The sequence below is a fragment of the Ranitomeya variabilis genome, chromosome 2 (genome assembly GCF_051348905.1).
Source record: "Ranitomeya variabilis isolate aRanVar5 chromosome 2, aRanVar5.hap1, whole genome shotgun sequence".
NCBI classification, from domain to species: domain Eukaryota; kingdom Metazoa; phylum Chordata; class Amphibia; order Anura; family Dendrobatidae; genus Ranitomeya; species Ranitomeya variabilis.
Window position 1 is genome coordinate 1106102861 of NC_135233.1, and position 13817 is coordinate 1106116677.

Consider the following 13817-nt stretch of genomic DNA (forward strand, 5'->3'; position numbering starts at 1 on the left):
TCGTTGCTTTTGCTGTCAAACACGACGATACACGCCGATCTGACGACCAAATAAAGTTCTGGACTTCTAGCTCCGACCAGCGATATCACAGCAGGATCCAGATCGCTGCTGCGTGTCAAACACGACGAGATCGCTAACCAGGACGCTGCAACGTCACGGATCGTTGTCGTTCTCGTTGTAAAGTCGTTTCGTGTGAAGGTACCTTTACAGTGCTATGAATAGGGAAAAGAATAGAACAGATGTAACCCTGATAAGGACTGTTGGTTTAAACCTTACCCATATGCCTATAATGCACAACTATCCCTATACCAGTCTCTGGTTGCAGCTGTTGTAGTCATGTGCCGGTGTATAACACTGTGGTGCCATACCGTGGCACCTGACTATAACAGCAGTGACCGGAGCAGACTCAGATCACTCATGTTTAACCATGTAAATATAAGGAATGTGGATGCGCTCATGCACTTACTCCATCCATTTCTAGTCCAGGGTATCAATAGTTGGTGTTATCTCCTAACTCTCCAGATGGGAAACTAAGCAATCAGTATTGGGAATCATCATCATGGAGCGGCCATTGTGGATCCGGCGTCTCATACATAGCACAGACCGAGAGCCCAGGAGCTGAACCGGAGGGAGAATATTATATCGGTACATTACAATAATTACCGATAAGGGAGGTTTATACAATCACAGCTCGTCCGCATCCATGGAAGCTCCTGACTCTCCATATGAGATTCTGGCTAGTAACAAGTCATTATGGCAACGATTCCGCTGAAGTACTTCAAGTATTCTGAGAAAGCTCAACTCCAGATGTAAAGGAGAAAACAATATTCAAAGCGCCTCCTACAGGAAATGTCTGCTTAATTCCTTGGCCAAAAAAGCTGTTACACGTAGTCGGCAGGATTCGAACCTGCGCGGGGAGACCCCAATGGATTTCAAGTCCATCGCCTTAACCACTCGGCCACGACTACAGCTGTTGAGTCTTCCATGGTGTGATGTCACCTGCTCATTGTCTTCAGGCTTGTCACTCACTACACTGAGGTGTGAGGTTTTCAATACTGTCACCGACTTGACAATGTACTCAAAGGAGGAGACATGGATCCTGCATCACACCCATGTCATTCTTTCCTCTGGAGACATCTGATACTGGATCTGCCATTGTTTCTTTATTTTTGTGCATTCTTTTGTCATATTGTTGCTGTAAAAGGTAATCTGAAGAAATGGTGCCTGACCTGGATGATGCTTCATGTTCTCTGCATCCGCTCCCTGTACTTCCTGCAGTTGTTTTCTCTGATGAAGCAAATTCATTTTTTCTTAAGAACTCACCATGAATAAAGAATGGGATCTACACCCTTCCCAAGAGCAACTTCTCCCATCATCCAGGAGCAATGTGGTGATGATCCTTTCTCTAGCTGACTTTGTCTCAAGGCAAAACTGAAAACTAAGTGGCACAGATAACAAATACTTCACCTTTTGGGTCCAGGAAACTCGCCAGTAGTGATGAGCGAGCATGCTCGTGTGCTAACAGAGTATCTTTGGCATGCTCAAATACTATGTTCGAGTCCCTGTAGCTATGTAAGAAGATGGACCGTGTTGTGAATTTGCTTTTTGCTCCCTCTAGTGGTTACTAGTTTTTTGACTCTGGTTTTTCTGTCATTCCTTTTATCCGCACCTGGGTCGTTAGTTAGGGGTGTTGCTATATAAGCTCCCTGGACCTTCAGTTCTATGCCTGGCAACGTAGTTATCAGAGCTAGTCTGCTGTGCTCTTGTCTACTGATCCTGGTTCCAGTTATATCAGCTAAGTCTGCCTTTTGCTTTTTGCTATTTGTTTTGGTTTTGTATTTTTGTCCAGCTTGTTCCAAATCTGTGTCCTGACCTTTGCTGGAAGCTCTAGGGGGCTGGTGTTCTCCCCCCGGACCGTTAGACGGTTCGGGGGTTCTTGAATTTCCAGTGTGGATTTTGATAGGGTTTTTGTTGACCATATAAGTTACCTGTCTTTATTCTGCTATCAGTAAGCGGGCCTCTCTGTGCTAAACCTGGTTCATTTCTGTGTTTGTCATTTCCTCTTACCTCACCGTTATTATTTGTGGGGGGCTTCTATCCAGCTTTGGGGTCCCCTTCTCTGGAGGCAAGAAAGGTCTTTGTTTTCCTCTACTAGGGGTAGCTAGATTCTCCGGCTGGCGCGTGTCATCTAGAATCAACGTAGGAATGATCCCCGGCTACTGCTAGTGTTGGCGTTAGGAGTAGATATATGGTCAACCCAGTTACCACTGCCCTATGAGCTGGATTTTTGTAGTCTGCAGACTTCCACGTTCCTCTGAGACCCTCGCCATTGGGGTCATAACAGTTTGCCAGGCCAGTATTAAATGTTTAATGCATTGCAGAAGAGGGATTATAAGAAAGAAGATTCTGAGTTTTTTTTTTTTTTTTTTCTTCTTCCCCTTTACCTCAGAGTGGCTATGCTTGCTGCAGACATGAATGTCCAGACCTTGATTACAAGTGTGGACCAGCTGGCTACTCGTGTGCAGGGCATACAAGACTATGTTATCAGAAATCCTAGGTCAGAACCTAAAATACCGATTCCTGAACTGTTTTCCGGAGACAGGTTTAAGTTTAGGAATTTCTTGAATAATTGTAAATTGTTTTTGTCCCTGAGACCCTGTTCATCTGGAGACTCTGCTCAGCAAGTAAAAATTGTTATTTCGTTCTTACGGGGCGACCCTCAGGATTGGGCTTTTTCGCTGGCGCCAGGAGATCCGGCATTGGCTGATATTAATGCGTTTTTTCTGGCGCTCGGTTTACTTTATGAGGAACCCAATCTTGAGATTCAGGCAGAAAAGGCCTTGCTGGCTATGTCTCAGGGGCAGGACGAGGCTGAAGTCTATTGCCAAAAATTTCGGAAATGGTCCGTGCTGACACATTGGAACGAGTGTGCACTGGCCGCTAATTTTAGAAATGGCCTTTCTGAAGCCATTAAGAATGTTATGGTGGGTTTTCCCATTCCCACAGGTCTGAATGATACTATGGCACTGGCTATTCAAATTGACCGGCGGTTGCGGGAGCGCAAAACCGCAAATTCCCTCATGGTGTTGTCTGAACAGACACCTAATTCGGTGCAATGTGATAGAAAAACCACAAATTCCCTCATGGTGTTGTCTGAACAGACACCTGATTTAATGCAATGTGATAGAATCCTGACTAGAAATGAGCGGAAAATTCATAGACGCCGGAATGGCTTGTGCTACTACTGTGGTGATTCTACACATGTTATCTCAGCATGCTCTAAACGTATAGCTAAGGTTGTTAGTCCTGTCACCGTTTGTAATTTGCAACCTAAATTTATTCTGTCTGTAACTTTGATTTGCTCACTGTCGTCTTATCCTGTCATGGCGTTTGTAGATTCAGGTGCTGCCCTGAGTCTTATGGATCTGTCATTTGCTAAGCGCTGTGGTTTTACTCTTGAACCATTGGTAAATCCTATTCCTCTTAGGGGTATTGATGCTACGCCATTGGCAGCAAATAAACCGCAGTATTGGACACAGGTTACCATGTGCATGACTCCTGAACACCGCGAGGTGATACGTTTCCTGGTTTTACATAAAATGCATGATTTGGTTGTTTTGGGGCTGCCATGGTTACAGACCCATAATCCAGTCCTGGACTGGAAGGCTATGTCAGTCTCAAGTTGGGGCTGTCGTGGTATTCATGGGGATTCCCTGCCTGTGTCTATTGCTTCTTCTACGCCTTCGGAAGTTCCTGAGTATTTGTCTGATTATCAGGATGTCTTCAGTGAGTCTGAGTCCAGTGCACTGCCTCCTCATAGGGACTGTGACTGTGCTATAGATTTGATCCCAGGCAGTAAATTTCCTAAGGGAAGACTGTTTAATCTGTCAGTACCTGAACATACCGCTATGCGTTCATATATCAAGGAGTCTCTGGAGAAAGGACATATTCGTCCGTCTTCTTCCCCTCTTGGTGCGGGATTCTTTTTTGTGGCAAAAAAGGACGGATCTTTGAGGCCTTGTATTGATTATCGGCTTTTAAATAAGATCACTGTCAAATTTCAGTATCCTTTACCGCTGTTGTCTGACTTGTTTGCCCGGATTAAAGGTGCCAAGTGGTTCACCAAGATAGACCTTCGTGGTGCGTACAACCTTGTGCGCATTAAGCAAGGTGATGAATGGAAAACCGCATTCAATACGCCCGAAGGTCATTTTGAGTACTTGGTGATGCCTTTTGGGCTCTCCAATGCGCCTTCAGTTTTTCAGTCCTTTATGCATGACATTTTCCGGAAGTATCTGGATAAATTTTTGATTGTTTATCTGGATGATATTTTGGTTTTTTCTGAGAATTGGGATTCGCATGTGGAGCAGGTCAGGTTGGTCTTTAAAATTTTGCGTGAAAATTCGTTATTTGTCAAGGGCTCAAAATGTCTCTTTGGTGTACAGAAGGTTCCCTTTTTGGGGTTCATTTTTTCCCCTTCTGCTGTGGAGATGGACCCAGTCAAGGTCCGAGCTATTCTTGATTGGACTCAGCCCTCGTCAGTTAAGAGTCTTCAGAAGTTCTTGGGTTTCGCTAACTTCTACCGTCGTTTTATCGCTAATTTTTCTAGCATTGTGAAACCTTTGACGGATATGACCAAGAAGGGCTCCGATGTAGCTAACTGGGCTCCTGCTGCCGTGGAGGCTTTCCAGGAGTTGAAACGCCGGTTTACTTCGGCGCCTGTTTTGTGCCAGCCCGATGTCTCACTTCCCTTTCAGGTTGAGGTGGATGCTTCAGAGATTGGAGCAGGGGCCGTTTTGTCGCAGAGAGGCCCTGGTTGCTCTGTTATGAAACCTTGTGCCTTTTTCTCTAGGAAGTTTTCGCCTGCCGAGCGAAATTATGATGTGGGCAATCGGGAGTTGTTGGCCATGAAATGGGCATTTGAGGAGTGGCGTCATTGGCTCGAGGGTGCTAAGCATCGTGTGGTGGTCTTGACTGATCACAAAAATCTGATGTATCTCGAGTCTGCTAAACGCCTTAATCCGAGACAGGCCCGCTGGTCATTGTTTTTCTCCCGCTTTGATTTTGTTGTCTCGTATTTACCAGGTTCAAAGAATGTGAAGGCCGATGCTCTTTCTAGGAGCTTTGTGCCTGATGCTCCTGAAGTCGCTGATCCTGTTGGTATTCTTAAAGATGGAGTTATCTTGTCAGCTATTTCTCCGGATCTGCGACGTGTGTTGCAGAGATTTCAGGCTGATAGGCCTGAGTCTTGTCCACCTGACAGACTGTTTGTCCCGGATAAGTGGACTAGCAGAGTCATTTCCGAGGTTCATTCCTCGGTGTTGGCAGGTCACCCGGGAATTTTTGGCACCAGAGATCTGGTGGCCAGGTCCTTTTGGTGGCCTTCCTTGTCAAGGGATGTGCGGTCATTTGTGCAGTCCTGTGGGACTTGTGCTCGAGCCAAGCCTTGCTGTTCTCGTGCCAGCGGTTTGCTCTTGCCCTTGCCTGTCCCGAAGAGACCTTGGACACATATCTCCATGGATTTCATTTCTGATCTTCCGCTATCTCAGGGCATGTCCGTTATCTGGGTGATATGTGATCGCTTCTCCAAGATGGTCCATTTGGTTCCTTTGCCTAAGCTGCCTTCCTCTTCCGATCTGGTTCCTGTGTTTTTCCAGAACGTGGTTCGTTTGCACGGCATCCCTGAGAATATTGTGTCAGACAGAGGATCCCAGTTCGTTTCCAGGTTCTGGCGATCCTTTTGTAGTAGGATGGGCATTGATTTGTCGTTTTCGTCTGCTTTCCATCCTCAGACTAATGGACAGACGGAGCGAACCAATCAGACTTTGGAGGCTTATTTGAGGTGTTTTGTCTCTGCTGATCAGGACGATTGGGTGACATTCTTGCCGTTGGCTGAGTTTGCCCTTAATAATCGGGCTAGTTCCGCCACCTTGGTTTCGCCTTTTTTCTGCAACTCTGGTTTCCATCCTCGCTTTTCTTCGGGTCATGTGGAGCCTTCTGACTGTCCTGGGGTGGATTCTGTGGTGGATAGGTTGCAGCGGATCTGGAATCATGTGGTGGACAACTTGAAGTTGTCACAGGAGAGGGCTCAGCGCTTTGCCAACCGCCGCCGCGGTGTGGGTCCCCGACTACGCGTTGGGGATTTGGTATGGCTTTCTTCCCGCTTTGTTCCTATGAAGGTCTCCTCTCCCAAATTTAAACCTCGTTTTATTGGGCCTTACAAGATATTGGAAATCCTTAATCCTGTATCTTTTCGTCTGGATCTTCCTGTGTCGTTTGCTATTCACAATGTATTTCATAGGTCCTTGTTGCGGCGGTACATTGTGCCTGTAGTTCCTTCTGCTGAGCCTCCTGCTCCGGTGTTGGTTGAGGGCGAGTTGGAGTACGTGGTGGAGAAGATCTTGGATTCTCGCCTCTCCAGGCGGAGGCTTCAGTACCTGGTCAAGTGGAAGGGCTATGGTCAGGAGGATAATTCCTGGGTGGTCGCCTCTGATGTTCATGCGGCCGATTTAGTTCGTGCCTTTCATGCCGCTCATCCTGATCGCCCTGGTGGTCGTGGTGAGGGTTCGGTGACCCCTCACTAAGGGGGGGGTACTGTTGTGAATTTGCTTTTTGCTCCCTCTAGTGGTTACTAGTTTTTTGACTCTGGTTTTTCTGTCATTCCTTTTATCCGCACCTGGGTCGTTAGTTAGGGGTGTTGCTATATAAGCTCCCTGGACCTTCAGTTCTATGCCTGGCAACGTAGTTATCAGAGCTAGTCTGCTGTGCTCTTGTCTACTGATCCTGGTTCCAGTTATATCAGCTAAGTCTGCCTTTTGCTTTTTGCTATTTGTTTTGGTTTTGTATTTTTGTCCAGCTTGTTCCAAATCTGTGTCCTGACCTTTGCTGGAAGCTCTAGGGGGCTGGTGTTCTCCCCCCGGACCGTTAGACGGTTCGGGGGTTCTTGAATTTCCAGTGTGGATTTTGATAGGGTTTTTGTTGACCATATAAGTTACCTGTCTTTATTCTGCTATCAGTAAGCGGGCCTCTCTGTGCTAAACCTGGTTCATTTCTGTGTTTGTCATTTCCTCTTACCTCACCGTTATTATTTGTGGGGGGCTTCTATCCAGCTTTGGGGTCCCCTTCTCTGGAGGCAAGAAAGGTCTTTGTTTTCCTCTACTAGGGGTAGCTAGATTCTCCGGCTGGCGCGTGTCATCTAGAATCAACGTAGGAATGATCCCCGGCTACTGCTAGTGTTGGCGTTAGGAGTAGATATATGGTCAACCCAGTTACCACTGCCCTATGAGCTGGATTTTTGTAGTCTGCAGACTTCCACGTTCCTCTGAGACCCTCGCCATTGGGGTCATAACAGGACCGGACCGAAGGTACCTCTCTTGCCCCCATTTCAGAACTGTCGGGACTGTTACCATTGTTGCCCGGGGAAAGCTTTGCAACCCGGACTGACCTTTGCAGTTGACAGCAGGGGGCGGTGATAAAAGGTCCTGTGAGTGGGAAAGAAGGGGAAGACTTGGTGGGAAGACAGAGCGCGCAGCAGGGCAAGGTTGGTGCTCCGTCCTCTGAGCATCATGATAGCGCAGGCTCGTGCTGTTGATCCCCTGTGTCCAGGAACACTGTGGACACACATCTGCCATGTGCCCGTTGCCTCCCGTGACCGAAAGCCACAGATGCTCCGGGCCGGTGGTTAGTGCATGCAAGCCACCTAAGACAGACCGGGTGACTCATCTAGAACTGTACCATTCCTCACCCGCTTACTGCTGCTGAGCTGAGTCACGCTCCGGCGGTGTTACAGGTTGTGCTGGACCCCATTCGACGTACCTTGGATCCAGGACCCTGCTTAGTACAATGAGTATTCACCGCCATCGCTGGGAACTGGACCTCCAGCATTTTCAGGATAACACCGGAGTCATCACACGCAAGTTGCGTGGGCGCCACCGTTGGAACTTAAAAATTTCTAATTTCAAAAAACAAATTTAAAAAAACTGACCGTCACATCCAAACGTAGACTAAGTGTGAAAGGGTGCTGAACCTAGAGTCACCAACTCATATACAGTTAAATGAATAAGGCAGCACACTGCGGCGCTAAAACATGAAACATGAAAATTGAACTGCATTACTGCACTAGAAATAAAAAAAATTGAGAGCATTTAGCGCATAAATTGGCCAAATCATGTGTACCTGGTAGCCACATTAAGGCATCTCTTGTATACCAGGTCCTAAACTTTCTTTTCTTTTTGAGAATAAGCGTCTTCATCTGAATGGGATACTTGGAACTTAAGGCTTTGCAACCAGGAATCTGGCGAAACTGATAAGTTAATTCTTTCATGCACAGTTGCTTTATCCGTTACCTTACCCCACACTCATATCATGCTAATATCACCTCCCATACCCCCTCTTTAACCGATTACCTCCCTGCGTGGAGAATACCCCTGTTAATAAATCTGTTAACTCTTGATCTGCCTCCTGTCTGTTACTGCATCCCGCTACCTGCTCACAGCTATTTGACAGCCGCAACACGTGCATTGATAGCCATTTTGTTAGGCAATCCCTTCATGTGTTGCGGCTGTTGGACAGCCAGGAGATACGCAGCCTCTGCAGCTCAAACATAGTATTCGAGCACACCAAAGATACTCTGTTAGCACATGGGCATCCTTGGGTAACACCTTTTCGGAGCATGTTCACCCAACATTACCCCCCAGATCTCATTATCATTAAGAACCTGGGATCAATCCTCTAAAAGAGACAAACAAAACCTAGAAATTGTGATAATTCTGAGCTCTGATGAGACAAGAACGGGCTGCCATCAGTCAGGATCTGTCCAAAAGCCGATATCCAGTTGACCAGTGAGAAGGGCAGAAGTCTGGAGAATTAAGGGCAGCACTGGGAATATTTTGGCATCACTGAGAGTTTATGAATTTGACAGTAACTGTGTAAAAACTCATGAAATGTTTATGATTGTCCATCAGTAACCAAAGAAACAGCAAAGAGCAAAATCACTGAAGAGGCAAAATGTGAGAACCCAAATTTGTGTCCATTTCAAAACTTTTGCTTACAATTGAAGGTAAATATCCTCAATGATCATCTTCAGCAGCCAAACAGGTAAAAGATAGTGAGAAGATGAAGATAGCTACTTCCTGTAGCTGCTCACTGCCAGCCATCAGGGTGGCCATGGACAGTCACTGCTACAAACCGCGGGTGCATGCAGCTCTCCATGACTGAAAGCCATGTGATTAACCCCACAGAACGTTTGGCTATTCTTAGCTGCATTTTACAGTAAAAATCATGGTCCCTGCACTAAGGGAGGCATGGAGGAGGCAACATTGTGCTTCGGGCAATTTATTGCCAGCTGGAACTGGGTCTTTAGTCAAAATAGAGGGACTTATGGGCAGTTTCAAATACAGCACACATCAATTTCACAACAAAACCTTCAGGCCTCTCATAAAAAGCTGAAGATGAAGATGAATTCCACCTTTCAGCATGACAATAACCAAAAGTGACCTCCAAATCACCAAAAGGATGAAGATAAGAGTTTTGGAACGGCCAAGCCAGAGCCAAAATCTGAATCCAAGTGACATCATCTGGTGACCTGATAAGGGCGCTGTAGCCGGAAGATGCCCCCACTATCTGGCAGATGTGGAGCTGCAGCAAGGAGGAGCGGGCACAGATCACCAATCCCAGATGTGACGCACTGATAAATTCCGACCCCAAAAGTCTGAATGCTGCCAAAAATTCATTGGGGAGTGCAACAAATTATTAGTGTAAGGGTTCTGTGTTTTTACACTTGATAAAGATGCCATTACTGCATTGAAACGCGTAGTGGATACTAAAGATCCTTCTTAGAATAAAGCAGAAAGAGATATCTTTCCAACGAAGCAGTCAATTTTTAAACATGGTTTTAACCTGTTTTAGCAAAATCTACAAGACTTATGTCTCCACTTACAAAGCTCTCCACAGAGCTGCACCGCTCCACATTTGCTTCCTCATTTCTGTCTACCACCCTACCTGTCCTCTCCACAGTGCTGCACTACCCTACATCTCTTCCTCATCTTTGACTACCACTTACCCATCCTCTCCACAGTGCACCCCCCACATCTCCTCATTTCTGTCTATCACCTACCTGTCCTCTCCACAGAGCTGCGCCGCTCTACATCTCATTCTCATCTGCCTATTACCCTACCCATCTTCTCCACAGTGCACCCCCCACATCTCCTCATTTCTGTCTATCACCTACCTGTCCTCTCCACAGAGCTGCGCCGCTCTACATCTCATTCTCATCTGCCTATTACCCTACCCATCCTCTCCACAGTGCACCCCCCCACATCTCCTCCTCATTTCTGTCTATCACCTACCAGTCCTCTCCACAGAGCTGCGCCGCTCTACATCTCATTCTCATCTGCCTATTACCCTACCCATCCTCTCCACAGTGCACCCCCCACATCTCCTCATTTCTGTCTATCACCTACCTGTCCTCTCCACAGAGCTGCACAGCTCTACATCTCATTCTCATCTGCCTATTACCCTACCCATCCTCTCCACAGTGCACCCCCCACATCTCCTCATTTCTGTCTATCACCTACCTGTCCTCTCCACAGAGCTGCACAGCTCTACATCTCATTCTCATCTGCCTATTACCCTACCCATCCTCTCCACAGTGCACCCCCCACATCTCCTCATTTCTGTCTATCACCTACCTGTCCTCTCCACAGAGCTGCACAGCTCTACATCTCATTCTCATCTGCCTATTACCCTACCCATCTTCTCCACAGTGCACCCCCCACATCTCCTCATTTCTGTCTATCACCTACCTGTCCTCTCCACAGAGCTGCACAGCTCTACATCTCATTCTCATCTGCCTATTACCCTACCCATCCTCTCCACAGTGCACCCCCCCACATCTCCTCATTTCTGTCTATCACCTACCTGTCCTCTCCACAGAGCTGCACAGCTCTAGATCTCATTCTCATCTGCCTATTACCCTACCCATCTTCTCCACAGTGCACCCCCCCACATCTCCTCATTTCTGTCTATCACCTACCTGTCCTCTCCACAGAGCTGCACAGCTCTAGATCTCATTCTCATCTGCCTATTACCCTACCCATCCTCTCCACAGTGCACCCCCCCACATCTCCTCATTTCTGTCTATCACCTACCTGTCCTCTCCACAGAGCTGCACAGCTCTAGATCTCATTCTCATCTGCCTATTACCCTACCCATCTTCTCCACAGTGCACCCCCCCACATCTCCTCATTTCTGTCTATCACCTACCTGTCCTCTCCACAGAGCTGCACAGCTCTACATCTCATTCTCATCTGCCTATTACCCTACCCATCCTCTCCACAGTGCACCCCCCCACATCTCCTCATTTCTGTCTATCACCTACCTGTCCTCTCCACAGAGCTGCACAGCTCTACATCTCATTCTCATCTGCCTATTACCCTACCCATCCTCTCCACAGTGCACCCCCCCACATCTCCTCATTTCTGTCTATCACCTACCTGTCCTCTCCACAGAGCTGCACAGCTCTAGATCTCATTCTCATCTGCCTATTACCCTACCCATCCTCTCCACAGTGCACCCCCCCACATCTCCTCATTTCTGTCTATCACCTACCTGTCCTCTCCACAGAGCTGCACAGCTCTACATCTCATTCTCATCTGCCTATTACCCTACCCATCCTCTCCACAGTGCACCCCCCCACATCTCCTCCTCATTTCTGTCTATCACCTACCAGTCCTCTCCACAGAGCTGCACAGCTCTAGATCTCATTCTCATCTGCCTATTACCCTACCCATCCTCTCCACAGTGCGGCCCCCCTACATCTACTCCTCATTTCTGTCTACCACCCTACCTGCCCTCTCCAAGGTGCTACACTGCTCTTTATCTCCTCATCTCTGTCTACCACCCTACCTGTCATCTCCACAGTTCTGCACCACCCTACATATCTTCATCTGTCTACCATTCTACGCATCCTCTCCACAGATCTGCACCATCTTTCAATTCTACTACATCCTACATTTCCTACCTATCTGAGTTGCCTGCCAGGGCCGTGGGGTACTCGGTACCCGGTGTGTAGGTGAAGATGGTGAATGGTGCAATAAAGAAAGAGGACACAGGTTTGCAGTCTCTTTACCTGGTTTACTGGAGACTTCAGGTATCCACAGTCCAGGGCTCCAGATCACGATCACAGGTACAGCCAGGGTCCGGCCAGCTTGGAAGCAAGTTCAGAGTCCCCTCTACCAGGTGGATATGAAAGCCTTCCTCATAGCGCAGTGGTATTGTAATCCCTTACTGCCTATGGCTTCTAGCAAGGTCCTCACAGTTCATCTCTGTCCTCCATAAAGGTGGGACACAAACCTGTATGACAGGTGGCTCGAGTCTTTTTATAGGGTCTCTATCATGACCTCGGCTCTATGCGCCACTGTGCCTCCTGGGTATTAGGGTGGATAGGTAACGTATAGTCCAGCTGTCCTGACAGTTTCTGCTGTGCCTCCTAGAGTCCGACACAACCTCGGTCTTACAGCTACCGGTATCTGCACTCTGCCAGGGAGGTAGCTCAGTCTCAGCTATCCTTCCCAGATGTCACTTTCCTGTGCTTTGCTCTCCTGCACACTCTCTACAATCTGTTCTTTCCTTCAGTATTCTCTTTCTCCAGGAGCTGCAGCAACTCTGGCTGCATTGCCCCTTCAGTCCTTACGACCCTCATGGTCAGACTACTCTCTTCTCTGTCCCTTAGACAGACTGCTTACTGACTTCCCCTCCAGCTAGAATATATCTATATCTATAGGGAAGTTCCCCTGAAAACCAGGTTCAGAGCTCCTCCTTCTGGCCTGGAGTGTGAACGTGTTGCATGTTAGTGTTTACCTGATAGAAGAGATCTTCCCTTGCTTCCAAGTGTGGCATCACTCTCCCCATGAGGAAAGCAATGCTACTGAAACAACCAGGACCATGGGGTGTTACATATCCTCTCCTTATCTCTGTCCACTACCTACCTTTCCTCTACACAGTGCTACACTACTCTACATCTCCTCATCTCTGTCTACCACCTACCCATCCTCTCCACAGTGCTGCCCCACTCCACATCTCCTCCTCACCTCTGTCTATCACCCTACCTGTGCTCTCCATTCTGCTAGCAATGCTATATTGACATCCTGCAAAATTCAAACCCCACACCTCATATGGTATAATGCTGCCCCCTCATATGGTATAATGCAGCCCCCTCATAGGGTATAATGCAGCCCCCCTCTTAAGAGTATTATTATTAATATTATTATTCCCCTCATAGGGTGCAATGCAGCCCCTCATAGGGTATAATGCAGCCCCACTCATAGGTTATAATGCAGCCCACCCTCATAGGGTATAATGCAGCCCCCTCATAGGCTCAAAACTAACGGTCTATCTAATTAGATAGCCGAAAAACATGAAGAGATCCAAGATACTATTAAAATAAGGCTTTATTAATGGAAAATATATCCAATGCCATAGTGCACAAGCACCTAAACAAGAAATGGGAAGCTACCACAAATATTACGCTAAAAAGCACTTTTTTCAATAAGACAGGAGGCAGCGCGCTAAATATAAATCAGGTATACACCACTTTACATTGCATAAGCATACATATAGTGACATCAATATGTTAAATGTACAAGAGCAACCGCCATATAATGCAGCCCCCTCATAGGATATAATGCAGCCCCCCTCTTAGAGTATTATTATTATTAATAGTATTATTCCCCTCATAGGGTGCCATGCAGCCCCTCATAGGGTATACTGCAGCCCCACTGATAGGGTATAATGCAGCCCACCTGTTGTGAATTCCGTTC

General features: G+C 47.2%; 1 non-coding gene across 1 annotated transcript; it reads right to left on the reverse strand.

Moving 5' to 3' along the window:
- Positions 1-886: 886 nt before the first annotated feature.
- Positions 887-968, reverse strand: TRNAS-UGA (transfer RNA serine (anticodon UGA)). Its single transcript has one exon. It is a non-coding gene; the product is annotated as a tRNA-Ser (tRNA).
- Positions 969-13817: the final 12849 nt, after the last annotated feature.